The 13,114-nt window shown below is 35.8% G+C and overlaps 1 long non-coding RNA gene across 1 annotated transcript in view; it reads right to left on the bottom strand.

Moving 5' to 3' along the window:
• Positions 1 to 27: 27 nt before the first annotated feature.
• LOC127019315 (uncharacterized) overlaps positions 28 to 13,114 on the bottom strand; it is a 34,483-nt gene continuing 21,396 nt past the window's right edge. Inside the window, exons 2-3 of the long non-coding RNA XR_007766889.1 lie at positions 173 to 286; positions 28 to 89 (exon numbers count right to left, since the gene is read on the bottom strand). This is a non-coding gene — a long non-coding RNA (uncharacterized LOC127019315). The remainder of the gene's footprint in view (positions 90 to 172; positions 287 to 13,114) is intronic.

Here is a 13,114-nt window from a genome sequence, read left to right as displayed (position 1 = left end):
TTAAAGTCAAGTTTACAGAAACTTTTGTCACTCTTGGGGAGATGAATACCTTCCAAAGCTCATTATTTAATTGGGAATATTCAAGCACTCTAGAAAAGACAAGGAAATATTTCAAATTATTCATTTGCAGTTAATCTGATATTAACTTTTGTGTTGCAGAGCTCTAACTTACATAACTTCTTGCAAAGTTCTGTATTACCACCAGTCTTGGAGCATGGAATTCACCCTTCTCTTTTGGAGTCTTCCAGTTCTTACAGCATGGGGAAACTACTTAACTCCTTTTTTCCTGAGGAAAGAGAGAAACACGTTTTTTATTTGGTTGCTTGTGGCTGCTTGCTTGACCGTCATTATAAAGCAGAGTATGAAGGGGAGTGCTGTACAGCCACTGAGACACACAGACAGGCAAGAAGCTTCCCTTTTCACTTCTGCAGTTATCGTTAACTGCTTTTATTTTGTGAAATTTAAGTTAACCACACTGTACCATGCCCACAGAGTAGCTCCAGCAAAAATGTTGCCTTTTCTCAGTCATTTTCATTAAGGGAATGCAGGGTCTTATTCAAGGATGTACCATTAAGGAAACAGAGTGCCTGTATTCAACAATTTCTGATTTGTCACAGAATGTACACTAAAAAAAAACAGAAATAATTTGTGTTTAACAGCAATGCCTACCTTAAAAATTGCACATCTTCCTTCTCTGCCTACTTTTTAATCTGTTTTTTCATAGTGCATATATTATTAAATGGGAACTTTAAAAGATTTCTCTTATTCCCTTCACCGAACTTTTGGGTGGAGGATGCTTCTCTGAATACACTGTCATAGCTGGCAATCAGCCTAGCACACCGTCCACTGAAAAGCTATGTTATTGAACTGTAAAACAGTGGAGTTATTATTCACAGTTAATTAAAAGGCCAATGTAAGGGCATTATTTTATGATCTCTTTCAAGATATGTTCACAACAGTTTTTATCAGACAAAACATCAAAAGGCAAGCTGCACAGATTTGCTGTGCATAACTTTTTGATAAGAGTGACAGACTCAGCTTCAACAGTAAACCTTTTTTGACCTTTCTTGTGAATATACTTACATTCTTGAATGAACATAGTGAAAAGCGCCGCACTCTTAGAATTACAGTGGAGTTCTGAACATCCCTCTGTTGCAGAATCACTGTTGTTATAAATCTAGATTTACTTTAAAGAGAAAAATATTGATCGCACGTACCTGATTTTGTCCGCAGAGGAGCTCCAATGTATGCATACATAAGACCATACCTAGCATCAAAGATCTGATTTATATGGGACTACATTATTCGCATGTTTAATTTGCCCACATGATTTATACACCTTCCAGAACAATACAGGTTTCTGGTTCATTATATGTATGCATCTGTGTGTGTATATATATATGTATATTTGTGTGTGTGTCATATACATGTGTATATATATTTATATAAAATATTACATGTATAATTGTAATTAGCATATCAGAAATAAATGCAGTAAAAGTGTTGTATCAGATCAAGGAATACTGAAAACAAAACTTTAAATTTCAAAAGTGAAATCTTGGCTCATTAAAGCTAATGGAAATTTTTATTTATTTCTCTGTGACCAGGATTTCCCTTCAAAGACTTAACGTCATGCTTTCTGTTCTAATTACTTATTCTTCTGCAATTACCCAAAATAATATTCTAGCAGTGGAACAAACACTGTTTCCTTGACATTTAGCAGACATCTTCTATCAGTCATTTTTCAGATCTGAAGCTTAGGCAATTCTATTGTAATTCTCAACTTTTGAAAAAACATAGCATCAACTGCATAAGGCAGTGCTTTACTGTTTAGAAAACAAATCTTTCAGACTTTTAAACAAATCTTTGTACTCCATTTTACATCTTAAACACTGAAATCTTTATAATATCTCCTCATCTGCTCTAAACTGGAGACTCTCAAGGCTAATATGTGGAAGTAATTTCACCTTTTTGTGTAGTCTCACTGAGGAACAGTATTAATCACTCTTCTGTAAGTATCTTATACCCAGTGTACTCAAAAATACTCTTGATTAGCTCAAGGCTTCTTATGAGCTACTTCATTCTCAGAATCTGTAAATTCAGAGATATTTTAAGATTAATGCCTTATATTCTTTTAGAGTGTACATTTATATTATTTTTGTAACTTCCTATATAGCTGATTATACAGTTACATACTGTCACATACTATATACTTCATTTTCAGAGTTCACAGAGCAAATGCTCATACAAAGCCTTCTGTTAAGCACTGATATATTAGGGTTACTATAAGATCTGAAAGCAACCCAGTGCCCTGTTTTAAAACTGAACATTGTACCGTATATTTTGCCATGTATTGAAATACCTGCAGCAGGGTGACAATGTAACCAAGTATCGTATGAAAACAGTGGTCAGGTACATGTAATTCATACATACAGTTCATACACAATTTTGGTAATCTGATACAGTGGAATTTAATGATTGCATTGAAACTGGGTGCTATTTTACTATCTGCCAGCTGAACCTGCAAGTTAAGTGGTTCCTATTATTTACTAATGATAGGTTTAATGTAGCATAATGCTGCTACATCTGCAGTGTTATTAGATAAACCTACACATACAAACTTACTAAAAATCAAATACTTATTTTTAGAACATGCATACAAAAATATAAATATATATACTATTATTAAATATTCTAATTAAGTATCTGGAAATGTACCATTCTTTGTTCTATAAACTTCACCCCTGTGGATGGACAAACATATTCAAGACCCATCCCTAGTGCCTTATGTTTCTTTTATCTAACCAATCTCCCTCATCTCTCTGATTTGTTCTTTTAATCATGCCTTATGCAATGGAAAACGGGAGTCTCTGGTGGGGTTTCCTTTGAGTGAAAAATGGCATATATAGTTTTGTTCCAGATACTTCCACAAACTACTGCTTCATCTGTCATGACACTACAGCTGAAATTGAATTTGGAGGCCTCCTGGACTGCTCTCCCTAAAAAAATATAAGAAAATACGTATGAATAGAAACTTTGCTCCAGAATATCCAATTCACATTAAATCAGAGTGAACCAACAATGATTTTCCTACTCCTGTTGCTGCTCACTTTCTGCTTCTTTCCTAGTAAAAAGTCATTTCAATTACACACAAGCTGCCAAATGAAATCTATACAGGTACACTGACTATCCCCTGCTGTTCACTAATGTTCAAAGGATGTTGTTGTTCTTTAACTCCTTATTCCATCTGATTTCCTAAAGGCTGACAATTAAATATTCTGAAAAAGTTAGGTCGACAGAGATAATTACTGTAGCCTATTAAATTACTAAAATATGACTTTAAATATATCGACCCATCCTTAATTAAACAAACATCAAAGAACAGCATTCCAAAGAAATCAAACAAGGTACATTCATTTGCCCAGAAAAGACTCCTATTGTCAATATTTCACACAAGTGAGAACAAGTAGTCATAAATTCAGAAAAAAAATTGCGCTTTTTAGTTGTTTTTTCTTATGAAAACATGACTTGGAATTAGCATTATTGTTGTTTTAATCTTTTCTATACCTGTTCATTTCCATATCATGCATTTCTAACTGTGGCCAGACTGCATTATGAAAACCTGCCTACCTCCTCTTTCCTACTGAAAACAGGCAGTATGTCGGGAAACATACAGGTAGGATTTTTTATTTAACCACTAACCTAAACAGAAGACACTCAGTTTCATAGTACTACATTTTGCAAAAGTTAAGGTATGCACGTAATTCAATAGCAACATTAAAAGTGTGGAGGAACCATCCTCATGTTCAGCTTTTAGGTCTTCTGCAAGAATAGAATGCAAGGAGGACATGATTTTGGACTGAAAAATCTGATAATCCTAAGTAGGTCCTGATTGTCAGTGAAAAGGATGGTGCACAGAGCCTTTCATAAAACAACACAATTTTATAAAAGTGTGGGATACAGAAAATATTGTTTGTTCCCTCTAATGCTCTTCTAGGTTTCCTTTTCATGCAAACTTCTGTTTGCTACTTATATTCCTCACAAGAACACACATTATAACTTCTTGTTCTGTTGACATTTTACACATGCTTAATAAAAAGAGGATAAACCTCAGTAGTGTTGAACGGAAGGTAATAAACCTCAGGAATAACAGTCTTCTGGTATAAGCTGGAACTTTGTTCTTGGAAAAATCTGAGGAGGAGGAGGACATCCGTCTGCTTCTTGACTACAGAATGACAATGACCCACCAAAATGCAATGTAATGCACAGACATTTAAGGCAATAATAGGATACATTGGGAGCTGTATATTCAGAGATTGTAACAATAACATTTTACAAAACTAATACAATCTCAAGTGGAATATTTCAAGCAATTTCTTGTCATCCATTTTCAAGGAAGATTCATTCCCATTGAACCAGATTAAGAGACAAGCTACTAACATTATTAAATCAGTATTATTTTATCAGAGTACCATAATTTTTTTCTTCAGTTAAAAAAAAAAAAAATACAGGGAAATGGGGAAAGACTCCCCCAGTTTAGTTTAGCAGGCCAGCAACAGAACTGGAATGAAAAGCAGTCTGTTTGAACCCTATACCAGTCACGTTAGAGTCAATAAAAATGGCCCTTCGTAGTTGTAGGCTTTCCTCGCAACATATGGCAGAACTCATAGAAGTTCACAAAAAATTCACTGAACTGAGAGGATGATACTAAAGACAAAAAAATATCAAGGGGGTCTATGGTCAGAAATAGTTATTAAATCAGCTACCTTAACCTATATGAAAAAGCAAAGCAGAACAAGCTGCTTCCTTTTGGACTGCTGCCTCCAAACCCCTACTCCAGTCCTCTTGAATCCTTGCCACAGCCTTAATAAATTGCAGAGGACACTGGGAGCAAGGTTTGGAAACACTTCAGCAGATGAGCCACTTTCTGAGAACTGAAACCTTTGTTTCAAAAACACTTTCAATACAAGCTGACTCACAGAAGGCCTGAAGTTAGAGCCTCGTTCTCTCTTTTCTGGATTTAGTCCAAGCAGAGAAAACTTGGAGAGAGAAAAAGATTGTTTTAGTGATCAGGATACAAATAAACAAAATGTGTATGAAACATTGGTATGCATCTGCACAGATACGAGAAAAAAAATTAGCATTCATTCAAAGCTGCTTCTACTTTCTGACAGGTAATAATGATTGTTAATGGGACTGACATTTCCACTGTACGATCAAAACATATTCTTCAAAACCTATTGCATAATTAACATTACTTACACACAATTCACATCAAATAACATCAAATTAGAAAGACTTATGAGGCTAGAGAATAGCATCCTGAAAAGCATCTTGTCCAGGTGTTAAAAGTGAGCCCTGATAACGTACCCAAGGCCATGCTGGGTTGCTTCTCCCAGTCATAGAAGTCCTCATTGTATTCTGCCATTGACTAATAGTAGAAGTTGCACACATGAATACAGGACTCATTTCCTTTCTGTACGTTTTCCCAACAAGAATAGTAGTTGATTAGCCATACAGAAGACATGTTGCTGCATCTGGTAATCCATATGAAATGGCAGGAGAGACAGCAGGAGAGGTAGGAGCAAGGTTCATGTCTTTACCCACCTGATTAGTGAGATGGTGTTGCCCAAGTAGCCTAAGATTAGACAAGACAATAAAGGAGTTTAAATTCTTAATTTCATTATATCCTTATCAAATCAGATACTTGATGCAAATTGTATTTGTCCTCTAAATAACCTTCTCAGTTTCTAGAACAGAGACTAATCTATGCACACATCTATGCACAGATGTTTTCAGAAGCACTGTACCTACTACATATAAACATTTCAGCTCTGTCCTGATGGTAAACCAGAGGAAGGACTAATGCAGAGTTAACCATGTGGCCTCTTTGCTGAACTAAAAACATGAAGGCCTGCAACAGCTTCCCAATGAAACAATAGAGCAAAAAGCCTGATTAATTTTAATGTGGAGCTCAATCATTACATGAACATCATTATATGCTCTAGTGCCTGAATGATGACCTGGGAGGTGCTTTCCAAACCTAGAGTTTGTACAGTTGGGAGAAATCTTGGAGACAATAACCCAATCTTTTGTTGTTCTTTGCAAACTCTAAGAAGGAACTTGACGTATCTTTTGGGTTTGCGGTGGGAGAAGGAGGGTGAAGGGAGGTTGCTATCAAATAGTTGTTAGAAACATGCTAAATAAAAGGTCTAGATAAAAAAAATGAACTTTCTTCTACAGACTTTGATGTTTCCAAACATTGATTGTGAATTGAACAAGAAAAAAATAAAGCAAGCTGAAAATGTGCTGTCAGGACTTTTAGAACACCAAGCTTTTTTAAGATTTTTTTTTTTTTTAATGCTCTGATGACAGATATATGAAAATGAGTGCAAAATGCACAGAAGAAAGAAAATAAAACCTCACTGTAGAATTTGCATAGACAAAGAAGAAAGTATAGTTTCCTAGCACTGACGACAGCATAAGCACGGAGTAACTTTCAGGAGAATTATTTTTGCAAAACACCAGTACGTTTCACATGCTTCAGTTTCTAATATGTCATTGTTAAATCAAAGAGTATTTTTAATTTTTTTTTTCAGGCATGTAGAAGAGTTAAGAAATGTGAAGCAAATTGTAACACTACCAGTAAGGCGTTTTAAAAAAAAAAAAAAAAAAAGTAACTTCTTTATATTATTCCTCTAGATCAAGCCAACAGATAAAATAGCCTACAGATTTCCAGCACAGTACATGAGCATGCACAAAATACGGTAGTTAAATCTTGCATGAAAGTTTTATATAAAAGTATATCTGACATTTCAGTTTATCACTTTTTGAGGATTTATGCAGGAGATAAGTGGTACACAAGTCATATCTTCTTACTGAATCTGAGCAGGACTAAATTTCACTCCATTTAGTCTTTGTTTTCTCTTCTCATTTTACATACCAAACATTAAATAGCTCAAGTTAAATTTTAGGAAAATTGCATACTTATGCTTTCTTAGAGCTGAGGACTTGTCTACAGGTTGTTATTCCAGACTACCTATAGTGGATTAATCCATGCATAGATCACTCAAGTATAGAGACACATTAATCTGTGTTAGGAAATGATTTAGGAGTTTGGTTATTTAAAATATTGCATTTATATCACATAGAAAGGGATCTGAACATATGTTTTTATTTGGACATCTACAATTCAACTGCAAGTGCATACTGAAATTAATGTCACTGTTGAAAATAATCATAATATTGCACTAATCTTCATACATTAAATGGTTCTAAATTGTAAGTTGAATATCATCTTGCAAGCAGTTAATCCAACATTGTTTCTGGCTATCGTTTATCCATACAGTGTTGTAAGCACTATAGTAAAAGCAAAAATATAGTAGTCAAAGAAATAAAAGTTAAATTTCTATGGAAGAAATTTGATTTCATTGAGTGAAATTGGAGAATGGTTTAAATTACCAAGGTACCACACCACAACTCTAGTTCCTAAAAGCAGTCAGCAATGATTGTCAATCAAGCTACTGAGTTTTCATTTTAGGTAAATTAATTTTTGCCTCCAAATAATGTATTCTATGTCAGAGTACTTCTCTGCCATATTCCTCAGATATGATGTTTATGTAGCTCCAATATCCCACTACATTTTACTTCTTTTATTGAGTTGTACCGCATCCTACATACTTTGGGTACTTATATGGATACAAATATAAAATTACATTCGCTGGTCCACAGCAGCGAATTTGCAGTTCTACAGGGGAGTAAAGATACTTTAACCAGTCAAGGTGTGTTTTTTAACAAATTAAAAGTATTAAGTTAATGCAAAAGTTCCGCTGAAAGCATGCAAAGATTAGGGATTAATAAGACTAGATCAAGAAAATGTTATTTTAAGGAGTGTTAAAAAGAGACCCAGGATCAGATTTCCACAGTTTAGCCACTATTGTGTCAGCTGAGCTACAGTACTTGTCCACAAGCATCCTCTTAGCCTGTAGGAAATAGGTAATTCAAGTAGCATCTCTCCCAAAGAAACAGAGAAAACTAAAGTCAAACTACTTTGCTAAGAGCAGGCACAGACACTTTCAGGGCCAACACATAGCAGTGTTTTAAGTCAGAGTAGCCTTACACAGTGTCCCAGCCCAAATTCTGCAGAAACATGCATGGTTAATGGACTACCTTGCAAGATTTCTGAAGAGTTCAGATACCCTGTTGTCCCAAGAAGAAATATCCCATCCATCTGAGCTCAAGCTACTACCGGCAGAAATCTGCAAGTAGTTCATAAGCATGTTGCTAAACTCCATCTCCTGGAAGGTGGGAGCGAGAAGAAGGAATAGCCAGAGTACATTATAAGTGTATTGCTTAAACATTTCTAGAATTAGATGTAATTATATATCAAAATGATAGGAAATAAATTAGCAATAAGGCAGAAACTTAGGGAAGGAGGTTCATGCTGCCGAAGAGAGAAACAAATGAAACCAACTTTCTTAATATTGGTTCCTGGGATCTAAACTTTCAAGGAAAAAAAATCCTGAAATCTGTGGCCCAAGTTTAGCTTCCTCAAAACTATCATTTGGGATGTTACATCTAAAAGACCTTTTAAAACCTGGAGTAATTTTGATTTTTACTTCCCGTAAAATCCACTCTTACATCCCTGTCAGCACTCCAGTCTACCTGAAAAACCTTGGTGTAATAGCCCTACAATAACAGTCGCTTCATATCATGACTGGGTATTTCCAAAGTGATTGAAGAGGCTAAAACGTAGTCTAGCCCAGACTGAAGCTAGCACAGTGACACCAAAGATTAATTTGGCCCATTTTTTTCCAGTTTCATTTGTGTTCTCTTGTATTTGCACTTTTAAAATGAAAAAAACTGCAAGGGAAAAGTCCCCTATAATATATTTGTTGGTTGCCAAGACCATAATTCTGAGAATTCTGTAATGAAAAGGATATCAATTCCAGAAGCAGTTTCTTATGGTAACTTTTATAGGTTTCAGTGCAGTAAAAACAAGCTTGGAAGCACTTAGGATCCATCTTTACATTACGTGCTGTATCTTTTTCTTCCATAGCATTTCTCCTGCTTTGGGATGCCTGGATGGATGGTCCAATAGAAGTTTGTAACAGATCTCACTGCCCATGAGAGTCCCCGTGCAGTAAAGGTTAGTCCTGTCCTCCTGATCCCTACAAGTCTTTGTGATCCATGGCACTGTCCACACTCTTCACCACAAATCAGGTAAACAGTCACTTTCTTTTCTCCTATTCCCTTCTTTGGGAAGGGAATGTTATACCACCCTGGGTCCAAATCAAGCCTTCCTTCCAGGAATCATTTTTCAAAACAGAGGCAACTCCCCACAGATTCCCAGAAGTAAGAATGCAAGCAGGCAGGAATATAGCACAGAGAGATTCAAGCAAGGTTTAAGCAAGCTGGATCAGCATTGGAATCAGCAAAGTATTTAATGCAGGCTAATTTACCCAGTTTCTCAAAGGGCACTGGAAAGATTTAGTTAATTATGTGTCGAGGCAGCATGCCCAGGGCACTGCGCTGTGACAGGAGACAGAAGGACCTGTTCTCTGCTTTGTAGCTGATCTGCTTCGTAACCATGAACCACTTTGCCTGCCTCTCCTCCCCTTGTGAATCTGTCTTGCTCATTAAGAGTGTAAGGTTTTTTGGGGCACGGAATGTTTTTCATCACAGGTGAAATCCTTGATGTGTTGCAGTCAAGAGTAAAACTCCAAGCTCTAAGCATTCCAAGTTTTAATTCTATGCATTCATAAACTGTTTAGCACAGTGAGGGCCCTACTTCACTTTCTAGGTGCTATAATGCAATCAACTTAGAGCTATAAAGCATCCTTTAAATTATGATTTTAAAGCAAAGCAATAGAATCTTTCATAGCTAGGAGGATATATTTATCCAAATATTTGATTAAATCCAAAGCCTTCTGTAGAGAGGAAAGTAATTTTTTAATCATAAAAGGAATACATGAAAAAGAGGCATAACATTTTTTCCTTATCCCCTTACTAGGCACACTTCAGATAGATCAACATCATACATCGGAACCTAGACAATATGAGGCATTTGGAAGATGGAGGAGAGAGAACAAGGGGAAAGGTTAGGCAAAAGGAAAAAACAAAAGCAGACCACAGGTTTGGAAGACATTTGAATAGTTTGGAATTGCTTTGAATACACCACTCTGAGCTGTTGAGGTATGACAAATTTGGGCTTTGTTTTAAACTAGCGTAGTCTGCTGTTACTGAGAATGCTTTTAATATTTCAACTTAAAGATATCCTTTAGGGTGACATATTGCAAACATGCTTTCTGTTTTGTTTTCAATTTTTCTTTGTTGTTGGAGTTGCAATGTAAATATGCACCATATTTTCCTCTGCATCGTCCTTATTATATTCATTTTAAAGTCTTCTCTATGAAGTATCTTCCTCCTGGCACCATAGCATATGGGAACATGTCAGTAGCCTGCCTCTGTTGAGTTTGACAATGAAAATATTCTTAGTAGTTTAACTACACAAGGGCAAAAATTGTGAAGGTAGGCAACAACACATGAAACTTATTTGCAAACATCGAAGATGACTTCCTGAGCAGGCCACAGCAAAGTGTGAAACAAGCAAACGATCTGCGGAGGGGCAGAGGGGAATAACTACCATGTACGATAAAAGTGAAGAAAAAAATGCACATTTGTTGATACAAAGAGGAATTTCCTACTTTTATTCCTTTCTTGCTTCACCGTGGCTCTGGTTCCTTCAATGCAAGTCTCTCCTTTTCCCCCCTGTACTTAACATGAGAATTAAGAAACTCGGGATTCCTTTAACAACCTGTTGCTCCATTTCACTCAACAGCCACTGCTGTCCATTTCAACAGGTTCAGTACTATGCTACATGCTTCCAGGAAAGTCTTGCTTGCCTTATTTTTCAGGAATTCACTCTTAATTCATCCAGTCAGCACCAACCTGTGCCTTCCTATTTGAAATCCAAGGATGAATTCATGATTACTACGTAAGCAGGTTGGTGGCTACCAGAAGCAAAAAACAGAAGAGTGCTCCCTAAGAAAGGAAACCTACTTTATGTTGTTACAACATGTTTTCTAAATCATGCTTCTTAGACTGTAATATTCTTCGATAGCTATTACGTTACCATAGCAACTACAAGTACTTGCTGTGGACCACTGTGCAAGGGACTGTACAAAACAGGAATGGTCCTCGGTGTAAATTCAAAAAAAATTTCAACAGGGAGCTACAGATGCTTGGAAGAAAAAGTAGATTATTGATCCACAAGCTAGTATGTGATATCACTGTATCAGCAGACTCGTAACTGGCAAATTTATTGTAGATATCACAGTAAAGGAGAGGTTTGAGGAAGGATGGAGCCTAAGGGCACAAAAAGGATTGTTTGAATATGGTAGCTGGTGTCTGAACATGCATGTGGGATTGTCAGAAGGCAGGATTTGCCACTTTTAGTAATGAATAGGATTGATAGGATTCAACACTTTCCGAAAATTGCTGGCTAATACTGAAAAATTTTGTGTTATTCCTGTTAAAATTTATCATCAGTTGTGGGTTTTTTCAATTTCATACTTTAACAATTTTACAAAGCTTTGTATCACCATGACCAAGAACAATATCAAAGAATTATTCTACCATACACCTTATAATTTGTACCTTAGACATTACATAGACTTTAGGTGTTGAAATTAGGTGTGTTATTTTTGTACTAGAGCACTTGTCATTGCTTTCCTGAATTTAAATTTGACTATAAAAAAATCTGTCATTAAATTTTTAAACATGCTTAGATTATTAAATTTCAAAACAAAGCAAGAAGTGAATTAAGTGCTAGGGAAAAAAAATAACTCAATCTGTCAGAATCAGAATTGTCAAATGCATCACTCTGAGCAGCACTGTTTTTGCCATTTTCCTGTTTGCCTTTAACACCTTCTTTGAATAATGTTCAACTACATTTTTTGCTTTGTTTTTATAAGAGAGCCAAACTCATCTTTTACCTTGAATTTATGGGCACAAATCAAACAAATCTCATTGTTCAGGCATGGTATAGGCAGAGAGGGGTTCTCAGCATCCCACTACTAAATTCAGCAAATGACAACGCATCACTTTTCTGATGCTGAAATACAACTCAGATAGTAGTAGAATTGGGCCAGAAAATACAGAAACAACTATGTAGAGAATAACCACACTTTCAGTTTTCTGAAGGTTGTATTAGAATAACCACTTCACCCATCTGTAAGACTCAATGCTATTTTTAGTATCTGAGTTCTTGAAGGTAAGCAAGATTTGCACTGGAGAACAGGTCTGTTTTCAAACAAATTTCTTGAGATGTTCTTATGTCTCATCAAGCTTACTGTTTTAATTTTTTTCTGAAGATTAGGGAAGCTAATCACCCACTGCCTAGTGGGTAATTCATTTTTATTTATAAAATCATTGGTTGCACCCAGAATGTGGTTGGATTTTTTGTTGTTGTTGGGTGAGGTTTTTTTTCCAAATATGCTCATTTCAAGAATTGAAAGCACAAAGCTTTATCTAGATTTTGATTGTTGTCATATTTGAGCAAGTGTTCAGATGTGCCGGTGAGTCTTTCTGAGGAAAATCGGCCACATTCTCCCACAGTTCTCATGTATTTATCATACTGACTCCAGCTAGAAAAACTTTCAAGTTGGAACCACTCTTTTAGGAGATGTGAACATCCTTTGTAGCAATGCCATTTGCAACATCAGAATAAGTCTGGTTTTGCTTTCAAATGTGAATATTAATATTTCAAAAGGAACAAGAAAGACAAAGTAGTCTTTTGTGGAAAATTAGCCTGTTCATGAATGCAGTGAGGAATACATAGACTGAGTTGCTAAGTAAATCAGATAGGATTTAGATCCTTTGACAGCTTCCACATACCTTCCACCAAATCACTGTTGATAGATACAGTTTTCATGAACTGCCTTACATTCTTCCAAAACACTGTCTAACAAAAAGGCATAAATAGAAGTCTATGATGAAGAATTACAGTCCAGGACAGTTTCTATATTCACTAATTTCATTTTTAAAGTGGCAATTACTGCTAAAAGTCTTCCCAATACTGATTCCTTTCAAATACTCATCCTCCCAATCAATG

Source organism: Gymnogyps californianus, chromosome 8 (genome assembly GCF_018139145.2).
Source record: "Gymnogyps californianus isolate 813 chromosome 8, ASM1813914v2, whole genome shotgun sequence".
Lineage (NCBI taxonomy): Eukaryota > Metazoa > Chordata > Aves > Accipitriformes > Cathartidae > Gymnogyps > Gymnogyps californianus.
Note: the sequence above shows the minus strand (reverse complement) of the source record. Positions and strands in the feature narration are given on the sequence as shown.